The 11373-nt window shown below is 36.4% G+C and overlaps 1 long non-coding RNA gene across 1 annotated transcript; it reads left to right on the forward strand.

The window, feature by feature from the left end:
* Nucleotides 1–231: 231 nt before the first annotated feature.
* Nucleotides 232–9864, forward strand: LOC101253682 (uncharacterized). Its single transcript, XR_182634.5, has 2 exons — nucleotides 232–875; nucleotides 9617–9864. It is a non-coding gene; the product is annotated as an uncharacterized lncRNA (long non-coding RNA).
* The last annotated feature ends 1509 nt before the right edge of the window (nucleotides 9865–11373 follow it).

An 11373-nucleotide genomic window follows, 5' to 3' on the forward strand; every position in this document is an offset into this window, starting at 1 on the left:
CATCATGTTATTGTGAAAAGAGATTTGTACAACAGTTGTCAATAGAAAACCCTAGCTTGGAAGAGTTGGCTCGATCCCTATTGATAAAGAGGACAAGTGGTAATCAATAAACACATAACCCTTAGTAATAAGTGAGAGTTGGGCTGGACGAGCACTGCTATCATTTATTGTACCAATAGTTCAATGAATGGTACATTCTATTAGGCACATTATTGCATTTTGTTTTTAGCCAACCAAACATATTTATTTATGTTCATCTTTTCTATCCCAATTTTTTCAGAAAAAGTTACTCAATAGTTGTTCATCTTCTAGGAAGGCCTTGCATTACCAAACGACCCGACCCCCTCGCGTTTCTTCTTCACACCAGCTAACCCAGAAATCTCGGTGAACCAGCTGTCCTAAGAGAAAACTGAAATCCAGCAAAAGTCGCGTCCAACAGTACGCCCTCTCTTTCATTTTTCTCAAATTCGGCCGGCTCCAGCTCCAAACGGCGCCAACAGTACGCCTGCAATAACCGCGTCCCGTCCCCTTTTCTCCCCCTTTTGCGAAGTTTTCAGATAAGGGAATGACTCCCCTTTCCTTTTACTGTTGATCTCGAAAAGGAGCAAAGAAAAAATTCAATCTCCTCTTTAAAAAAGTCCAACGGATTTCCCCCATCAAATTTGATCTCAATTTTCTGTAAATAGTCTCTTCTTCACTGTGCTGAGGAAGGGGGCAAGCATAGTAAGAGGTTTTTTGTTTTTAGTGTTTGAATTCCTGAGCAATAGTCATTTCTACACTTCAAAATTTTCGAATTTTCTTAGCTTGCCGTTAGTAGTTGAAGGGAGTGGTGGAATTACTCTTCTCGTCGTCCTAGTATCGTTGCTCCGAGAAAGGTGATGTCCTTATTCCTACCTCTCGTTTTCCTTTCAAATGATGTATGTTCTATTTTGTTTTCTGCCTAAAGGATTATTCTTTTGGACAGTTCATTGTTGGTTTGTTTTTAGATGATATAGTATTTTGAGTTGTTTGTTGACAAAATATTACTAATTAAGATTGACTTTTTTCTTATATTGCTATAGCTCATGTATTGTGATTTGAAGCTAGTTCATCAAGCTATTTCTCACTGATTGTTTCACAGTTCATTCTTTCTTAAAAACAAAAAAATAAAACAAAATTGAACTTTGTGGCTTTGTGATTTAAGCTTTATCCTTTTTTCTTGTTGGCATGATCAATAGTTCTTGTCGTCTTAGCAATCAAATGTAGCTAAAATAGTGTTAATCCTTCCAAATGGTTAGTCTCATAGTTCTGGTTTTTTCTTGGTTTAAACTCGTTTTGGTCTTAACAGGTTGCTATCATGTTTTTGTTGTACGCCTAAAGCTGCCGAGTCAAACATATTGTCGTGCTTGACTTGTCCTACCCAAACATCCGTCCCTCTGTTTTTTGTTGTGGGCTGTTACTTGTTATTGTCTTTAAATCATTGAAATCTCAGAATCCGCAAAAGTGGCAGTTGTATGTCGTTTATTATGTTTTATAGATTTGATGATCACCTTCCCTCTTCATCTAAGTCTTGTTACCATCTTATGGTCCAATGTGCCATGTTAGAATTGAGTTTATGTCTCTATTTCATTTAGATTCTCGTCAAAAATATTTGCTACTAGTAGTGGACTTAAGGCCAAGGAAGAGATTTTGCTGCCTTCCAAACCTTGGCTTGTTCCAGCACTCGCTTTCCTTTAACCAAATGCCCATCTGTGAGCTTTTGAATTAGACGTCTAGCATTTGGTTTAATTTAGATTATTAGATTGCCAAATGCGATATTTGTTTAAATATGTGCTAAGTCTTTATCAATCCAGGTGTCTGAGCTTTACTTGAACTATGTATCTGATTTGTTTTCTAGAATATGCAATTTTTTACACCTACTGGTGTATCTCTTTTGTGTTATTAGAAATCTGCAAATTACCATTTGTTTTATTTTTCGTGCGTACATGTATGTGACTTCAAATTTCTCTAGGCTTAGACTTTGATAGTTTAGTGTTATAAATTCATTTCTTCCATCCATGTTATAATGTTCTCCATGTTTAGTTTCTTAGTACTGTTAAAAATAAAAGGAACCACAATTGTTTGTTTGATACAATAGCTGATCATTTCTTTTTCAAAGGCCATGGATGAATTAGTCAACACTGACTTCGTTCAGTTATATATGCAAGCATGCTTAGTTTCTTAGTACTGTTAAAATTAGAAGGAACCATAATTGTTTGTTTGATACAATAGCTATTCATTTCTTTTTCAAAGGCCATGGATGAATTAGTCAACAGTGACTTTGTTCAATGATATAGCAAGCATGTTGTCAGTGTTTCCACGAAATGCAAGAAATGTTCTTTTCATTTTTTGAATACCATCACTGTTGTTCCCTCTCTTCTTTGATGTTGTCATAATTTGAAAAATGTCATATTGCATATTTATCACAGCCGCAAACATCAATCTTTGTCCTTCTTTTCTTGCATGAATTCCCTCGGTTTGAGTCCATTGGACTCCCTTTGTTACTCTCCTTGCATCTCGGGTTGGGTAGAAACCCAATGATTCCTCCATCGAGTCAGCAACCTTTCTATATGAGCGTGGAAATGAAAACAGGTTTGGGAAGTCCAAAATGGGCAGTACGCATGCTATATACATCAGTATACACTAGTATACACCACGGAAATATTGATATGCAGGTCAAAATGCAACAAATACTAGTAAAAAACGAAGATACAGGTTGGAGGCGTCAAGGTGGACTGTATACAGTCGATATATGGGTTGGTATGTAGGTCAAAATGCAACAAATACTAGGTAGAAACGAAGATACTGGGTGGAGGCATCAAGGTGGACTGTATACAGTCGATGTATGGGTTAATATGTAGGAAATGATGCTGATATGCGAGCTGTATACACTGATATACAGTTTGTGTATACAAAAATGGGTTTTGGGTTAAACCCGAAAAGTAGTAGCAAATTTGGCCAAGAAAAGCCCAAATTCATCTTCTCCTTTATTTCTCTTAGCTTACTTAATTGTGACTATTTATTGCTTTGTGTTTTTGGTTAACTCTAACTTTAAATAACTTACTTAAATTTTTAAAAGATGAACTGTATTTTTTATGTTGGTTTATTTTGATATAGTTTACTTTTATCAACTCTTACATTTTTATTCAATATATTTAACCAAAACCTTTTATTTATTTTTCAAATAATTTAAAATGATTTTCATGCTCAAATTAACTAGTTTAAATTATTTTTTTACAAATGAGTCAAGTAAATTTAATAAATTTTAGTTTTATTAAAATTCTAGTCACTTGCATTTCAATTCAAATGCTTCAACTAAGTACCAATTTTATATTCTTTTAACTATTTTCTCAAGTTAATCAAATATTTTAAATTAATATAATTATGTTCGTATCAATCATTTTCCTAAAAAATAGTCAAAAAAATTTTAACCTAAGTCGTACGATAATTGCATGTTAGCGGACGTTTCAAATACCTTAAAAACCTTCTTGAAGCGTAAATAAAAATCTCTTACCCATTTTCTCTAAATTTATTAAGATTTAGTCTGTTAAAATCTTTTTAAGTTAAGTTTTCTTAATTTCTTTTTTTAAAAAAAATAAGTGGGGATCTGCTCGTGGAATAGAAAAAGTTTGTTGCATCAACAAAGTGTATTAGTCAAAAAGGCTTACTTAAGCTAATCGATGTGTATTCCTAGGCTGTGAAAGAGAGGGCGGACCATTGAATTAGAACATCCATATCTTGTTCTAAAAGTTGTCTTTGAAATATTATATTCTCTAACTTTCAACTGATGGTAGCATGATCTAAGATCAATTTTTGAGAAGTAGGAAGCAAAGGTGGTCGAAAAGACCATCAATCCTTCGAATATGATATTTATTCTTGATAAACCTTGTTCAATTGGTGGTAATCTATACACATTCTAAGGGAACCATCTTTTTTTTCTCACAATTAAGACAGGAGCACCCCAAGGTGAGACACTTGGTCGAATGAAACCCTTGTCTAACAAATCTTTCAACTGTTCTTTCAACTCTTTCAAATCTGATGGTGCCATTATATATGGCGGAATAGAGATAGGACGAATATATGGAATAATGTCTGTCGAAGTCTATTTATCTCTTCAGGAGGGACTTCGGGTAGATCATCAAGAAAGACTTATGAAAACTCTTTTATTATAGAAATTGACTAAATGGGAGGTACCTCAACACTTGAGTCATTACTCAGACTAAGTGATAAATACAACACTTAAAAACTAACTTTCTTTCCTTGAGGTACGAAATGGAATGACCCATAGGCACTGCTGAAATGATTTTCCACTCTATAACTGGTTCACTAGAAAACTGGAGCTTGACTACTTGAGTGCTTATCTATTGATGCATAATAGGCATTATGTCAGTCCATACCTAGAATGACATCAAACTCTACCATGTCTAACTATACTAAGTCATCCATGATATTCTTGTGATTTATGAGAAATGGTACAATTATGATTGACTCTTTCAGCTAGAAAAGAATTCTCAAGATAAGTAAAAACACTAAAGGGATCATAAAGTTACTCATGAAAAACATCAAAACTGAAGACTTGGATCATGTGACAATATCTGGGGAATCCTATTGCTCTCAGTGACTAGTGATAGCATAAAAATGGTTTCCTTCTCCGTCTACACCTGAAGTAGCTTATCCAGATGCAACTCTTATTTGGTGAAGAAACTGAAGTGTACTGGGTTGTATTGCCCTCTTTATCATTTCTTTGTCTGTACTTAGGAAATTCTCTTATAAAATCCCAATTTTGGCTACATTTTAAGCAATCAATGAATCCATCACGACACACCCCTGAATGACTTCTACCACAGTGGGAACATGCAAGAGTCTAAGTACCACCTTGCAGTAAGCTGGTCTAGATCTATCAATTTTGAGAATCTTGAGTATTGTACACACAATGGTTCCTTGATGCAGGTGCACTAGAAGATGAAAAAATAGATCCTTTCAATTTACGTTAGAAAGAAGACCAGTTCACGTACCTTTTTTTTTTACCCAAACTCATTCCTTGATGTGTTATCCCTCAGCTTGTCCTCCTCAACTTGTTGAACATGGATCATTAGCCTTGCTATGCTCATGACAGCTACTAGTATGGTTGTCCTACTTTCCTTGCTTGATAGACGAGGCAACCCAATAACAACAAAGCTCATTTTAGTCCTCATGTCGACAACAATATCTTAGTTTTTCTTAGATCATATAAAAAAGAAACGCCTCAAAAAGGCGGCCTCAACAATTACCAGCTCAGAAACGCCTCTAACGCACGAAAAGAGTGTGAAAAAAGTGAGATAGTTCTTATATGTTGCAGCCTCCTTGTTAGGACCCTCAAAACGATCTAGGATAATCTAGAGTTCCAGATGTGCCTTAAGAGTTTATAACTCCTTTACAAGGCGTGTAACAGCTTGTAATGGTTGGTTTGATGAGGTTTGAGGTCCAACGTCAAAGAACGACCAAGACGTCTGAAAACTAGTCGTTTGTATAGCTAGTGTGCCTTTGTATGTTTGTCTTGTGTTGGAGTGTTGTTTGAAGTCTAAAATGATAGGGGGTATCCTAATAAGCATATGGTTGTGTTTAGGATCGAAACGTTTGGGCACAACTCCCCAAGAACCACCCTCACAGTCCTTGGGGAGGACCCAAAGGTTGGCAAAAATCGGCCAAGGAAATGTCACCACGACTATGATCGATGACTAGTGGTTTGAATGATGCCCTGTCGTTAGGGGGGCGTCTCCACTTAGTTGGGAGCTTAGCCCCCAAATGAGGGAATTTTTATCACAAACGATGAAGTGCAGGATTGTAACACTTCGGAAGTCTAAGACGTATTCTAGAGCCTAACATGAGTGTCACAGGGTTTAGATATTGTTTTAAGGTTAATTTTAATGTACATAAATCATTTAGGAAGTCTAGGAATCAAAACGTCGAAGAATGTCCATGACGTCTGGAAACTAGTTCAATGAGGTGTTAGTGTGCCTTATCATATTTGACATGCTTTTTGGAGTCAAAAAATGATGAAAATTGGTGGAAGGGTATCTAATACATGTTAGAGTTAGTTCATAGTCAAAATGTTTGGGCACAACTCCCCAAGGACCAATCAAGGGCCCTTGAGGAGAACCCTTGCGATTTGGCAAGAGGCTGCCAAAAGGCAGTGTTCATAGACGGTTGTCATCAACGAATCGTGTGTCAATCATCTGGGGGTCGATTGCCTATGTTGACGGACACTTAGAAAAATTGTCTAAGGCCTGTTTTGGACTAGTCTCTGAACTCAACAACGAACCAACATGACAGTTGGTCCTTGGCCTGTCGATTGACAAATAGGGCATGGGTCGGGGTTCCGTCTGTGAGGTTTGTGTTTTGCTGCACGTTTTGACTTGATTCATTTAATTAGTTGGCTTAGTTAGGAGGTTAATTAGGGGTTAGGGGAGGTCTAATTAAATTTGTTAATGACCTATATAAAGACCCTAAGATAATTAGACTAACCTAAGATCTCATAATTCTCAAACCCAAAACTCTCTTCTTTCTCTCTCCCAAACAAACCCCATTGAATACCAAGTTAGAGGTGGGTTCAAGGGCTGCAAAGGGTCAAGTTTCTCCATCAATCTTCATCAAAAACTAAGGTATGAGATTCCTTTCACCTTTGAGACTTCTTTCCTCAAAGGGTTCCATCAAATTGATTTCCAAAATATGACGGATCCCCACTTGCCTAAGGTAGGGTCCTTCTTGAGACATCACATGGGGTTTCCAATAACTACTCCTATGCGGACACATAGTTAAGGTATAAGGAGATTTCTTCTAAGTGACTCATTTATCTTCTAACGAGGAGCATTTATAACAACCCAAAAAAATGAAATGGGTCAAACTAGAGCTTAACATGTGTTCCATGAGTTAACAGTGTATTAAAATATTTAATTTTAGCATTAGAAGTTAGTTCGTAAAGTTTGGGATCATTTGGAAGTCAAACGCCTAAGACGTTCGAAAACTAGTTGAAGTTGAACTAGTGTGTCGTCGTGTTTTTGGTGAAGTTTTGGGGGATGGTTTGAGAGTGATATTGAGTGTCAATGGTTCCTATGTATAGAGGGATGTAACAAGTGTCAAAACGTCCGAGTACAACTCCTCGGGGACCACTCAAAGGGCCCCCAAGGAGGACCCAAACATGGGTCAAGATGCTGCCCAAGGCAGCGTACAGGGGCAGGATATGAAGCCCAACCTTGCGACGTTCCCTTGACACGAGGTCTACTTCCTCAGAATTTTTGAAAGGCAAAAATCAAGATCTTGCCTCGCGATGCGCAGCCAAGTCCCAGATTTGGCCGCGACGTTTTTAAGTAAAATTTCAAGTTTGGAAAGGGTCCAAATGGTGTGGGTGTATTTTGGGGACTTTGGGGATCATTTGTGTACTGATTTAGGCAATTTTAAACCTAATTTCACCTATCATTTCCAACCCTAAAGATCAAATTAAATTTCTCCAAAACCTTCTCTCCAAAAACCTCCATTGAAGAAGCTTCAAGCTCCAAGGAAGAGGACCAACTTCTTCACGTTTTCTTCACCAAATTTTTGTGGGTTTATTCATATTAAGGTATAGTAGTCATCCTTGAACCTTCTTTCATTCAAGGAGCCACTTCAAAGAGATTTCAAAAAGGATTTCAACTTGAAACTTCTTTATTCCTTGACTCTAAGTATGGGTCTTTGCATGAAAATGTTTTATTGATTAAAATGAGTTTTCCTAGTTATAAATGATGATTTTAATGAGAAAACCCCAATGGAATCATGTCTGGATTATGAAATGGGTTCTATGATCATGAGTAGATAATGTTAAAGTTATTGTTTCTTGGTGTTTTTATTGAGTTTTAGATGTTGCCCTAAAGGGGGCTATTTTATGATGGATTATCGGATAAATTGTGTATAGGTGGTGAAATCTTGGATGAATGGTAAGTTGGCTATGCTTTTTAATCCTTATTTTTTAATTAACTCTTGAGTGGTATGGTCAAACTTTGGAGGTGGTGTTTACTTGAAATATATGAAGTTATATGTGTATTGTGAGAATGACCTTGGAAGCATCATATGTGAAGTGAAATGATAATTTTGATATGTATATGTATGATGATGTGTAAATTATGATAAATGTGAGTTGAGCATGTCTAGAATTCAATGTTATGAATAGTGGTCATTATGTGAAAGATGTGCTCACATGTGGTCACAGACACACTTGAATGCATGAATAAAGTCAATGAATGAAAATGGGGGATTGTAGGGTGAACACTCTTTGTGAGTAGAGATGAAGAGTCTAGACCATCCCTACTATTCCTAAGTATGAAAAAGGGGTATTTTGGGGTGAACACTCTTTGTGAGTAGAGATGAAGTGTTTAGTAGAAACCTCATTATTCCTAATGAACTTTCCAAGATAGGTCGGAGGTTGGATACCCTTCGTGAGTTGAAATGGGGTGTTCAATAGTTATCTCCTAACCTATAGTCAATGAATGTTTAAGACTCCATGGGGAGTTATGCTTAGCACCGAGAGTATTTGAAGAAGGGGTGGGTACACTTCGTGAGTAAAGAGGTTCTGTTCAATGTACCTCTTGATATATGTGCTTCTCATTAGTAGAGAGTGAGTTACCTAGTAACAATCTTTTTATACCTTAAATATGTGTCTGCGCAGGTGTAGGTATTGGAGAACCCATGTAAAAGCTAAAGAATATGACCCTGCCTTAGGCAAGTAGGGATCCCTCATCCGATTAGGATATACCGGGATTCCATGTCAAGCTCTCATCGTCTATGTCGGTTAAAGCTATCCCCCACAAATGTATCCAAATGAACTAAGTCTTCTTAAGGGTGTACTACTTAGGGTAGAAGGTGGAATGAGACGCTACATATCCATTGCACAAGTATGCATTTGGAGGGAGTCTTGGTATGTCCTTATATGAAATGTATGAATGGGTCATGATATGATGTAAATGAAAGTAATGTGACTTATGTTAAATGTTAAGAAAGCATGTTGATGTTAAGACTTGTATGATGAAAGCTTAGTATGTGATGAATGTGATGTGCCTATTCTAAGGTTATTCCTAAGGAGCATTAAGTGGAAGTGGTAGTATGGGATGATGCTTTCACATTGCACCAAGTGTAAATTGGGGGTTTCCTTGGAAGATGGTTCTTATGTGAAGTTCCTAAGTGTATGTATGTTTCTATAGTGCCTTTAGTATTGAATGTTGACTTGCTAAGTGAAATGAAGTATGATTGTCCTTGGTAGTCTTAAGGATCACTTGGGTGTGTGGTGAAGAGATTGTATGAGCAATCTCCTCATGTCTTAACTAAGCGGGTCTTAGGATAACTTGGGATAGGAAGAATTATGTGTTAAGTGGGTTCACTGTAAGTATGCTTTTATGTTGAGAAAAATGGATGTTTTACTTTATGTGCTAATGATGGTTTTAAATGATGTCTTGTAACTTAATTCATGAAGCTTTTTACCAAAATAGCATGACTTGTATGTTTATACTAAATGTCCCTTTTTGCATGATTTTTCATATGTCATACTTAGTAAATTGTTTGTACTAACCCCATACTCTTCTATACTTTATAGGTTGGAGCCGAGTTGAAGGGTAGAAGGCAAGTTTGGGAATCGACTCTCTCAAGACTAAATATGTCCTCATATATTCGAAGGCATAGTCTTTGTTTCTTTAGTTTCTTCTTTTAAGGCTTGTTAAGATTTATTATGTATTTATTTCAATGTGAAAAGGTTGTGTCCCTAAGATATTTATGTCTTGTCTTTAAGTTGGCTTGTGATGACGAGACATATTTCTTAGCTTTTATAAAAAAAGTTTCTTATTATTATTGTTGTGAAAATTTTAGATTTCTGCATTACTTTTCATGTCTTATGTAATGAATGATAGCGAAGAGGCTTGTGCAAGACCATTGAAAGGCTGATCACGCCTTGTTTCGACCTAAAGGTTGTCCTAACTTCTAGTGTGTACTTGGAGGTTTTTACAACACCCATCTCAAGAGGTATATTGGATACATCATCTCTAATCACGAAGTGTAACCACCCCTTCTTCAAATCCTCTCGGTGGTAAGCATAACTCCCCCACGGAATCTTAAACATTCATTACTAAAGGTTAAGGGTAACTATTGGACACCAAATCTGAACTCACGAAGGGTATCCATCCTCCAACCTTATTTAGAAAGCTCTTGGGAATAGTAGGGGTTGCTACTAAACACTTGATCTCAACTCACGAAGAGTGTCCACCCCAAAACTCCTATTTTCATACTATAGGGATAGTAGGGATGGTCTAGACACTTAATCTCTACTTACAAAGAGTGTCCACCCTAAAATCCCTCATTCACATTAATTAACTTCATTCATTCATTCAAAGTGTGTGTGTGTGTGTGAATACATGTGAGCACATCATCCACATAATCACCATTTTCATAGTATTGACTCCTAAACATGCTCATACCTCCCTTCATCATATATCACACACTATCATGCTTCACATATGCATATACTTCATTCAGACATAATCTCTACAAACTATACATTCAAGTTTCATAAAGCAAATCAACAAGAACATCATCACTATCACTTTGCTTTACATATTAAGCCTTCAAGGCCATACTCACACTACACATATAAATACATATTCATATACTCCAAATAAACACCGCCACCAAAGGTGGATCATACCACTCAAGAATCATTTCAATGGAAACTAAAAAAGATAGAACAACTTACCCTTCATCCAAGCTCTCACCACCTTTTATCAATATTTCATCCAAAAAAAAACATAAATAGGCATATATGGGTAGTAAACTTAAAATACAAGATAAGAAACTCAACTCTAACATTATTTAAACAAGAGCAACAAACCCACTTCATAAGCCAAAAGTTGATAATAAGCATAAGCATGGTTTAATTTGAAGTTTTGACATTAAAATCTCAGACTAACACGAAAAAACATATTTGATTCCTTAAAGCCCTTTCATGCAAAGACCCATGCTTAAAGTCAAAAATAGAAGAAGTTTGAGTTTAAAACCCTTTTTGAAATCGCTCCTTCAATGAAAGAAAGTTAAAGGATCAATTACCATACCTCAAAATGAAGAAACCAACGAAATTTTGATGAAGATATCGTCCAAAACCTTCAATTCTAGACCTTCCTTGAGTTCTTGCCTCTATGGAGCTTGAGAGAGTTCATTCTTGAGGGAGGGGTTTTGGATAGTTGAAATGAGGTATTGTCTAGGTCTAAGACTATAAACCAACTTAAAATACCTTAAAGACCCTAAAATAATCATCCTTGGATCATAAAAGACTTGGAATGAATTTGCCAACACACCCCAATCCAA

This window comes from Solanum lycopersicum, chromosome 4 (genome assembly GCF_036512215.1).
Source record: "Solanum lycopersicum chromosome 4, SLM_r2.1".
Taxonomy (NCBI): domain Eukaryota; kingdom Viridiplantae; phylum Streptophyta; class Magnoliopsida; order Solanales; family Solanaceae; genus Solanum; species Solanum lycopersicum.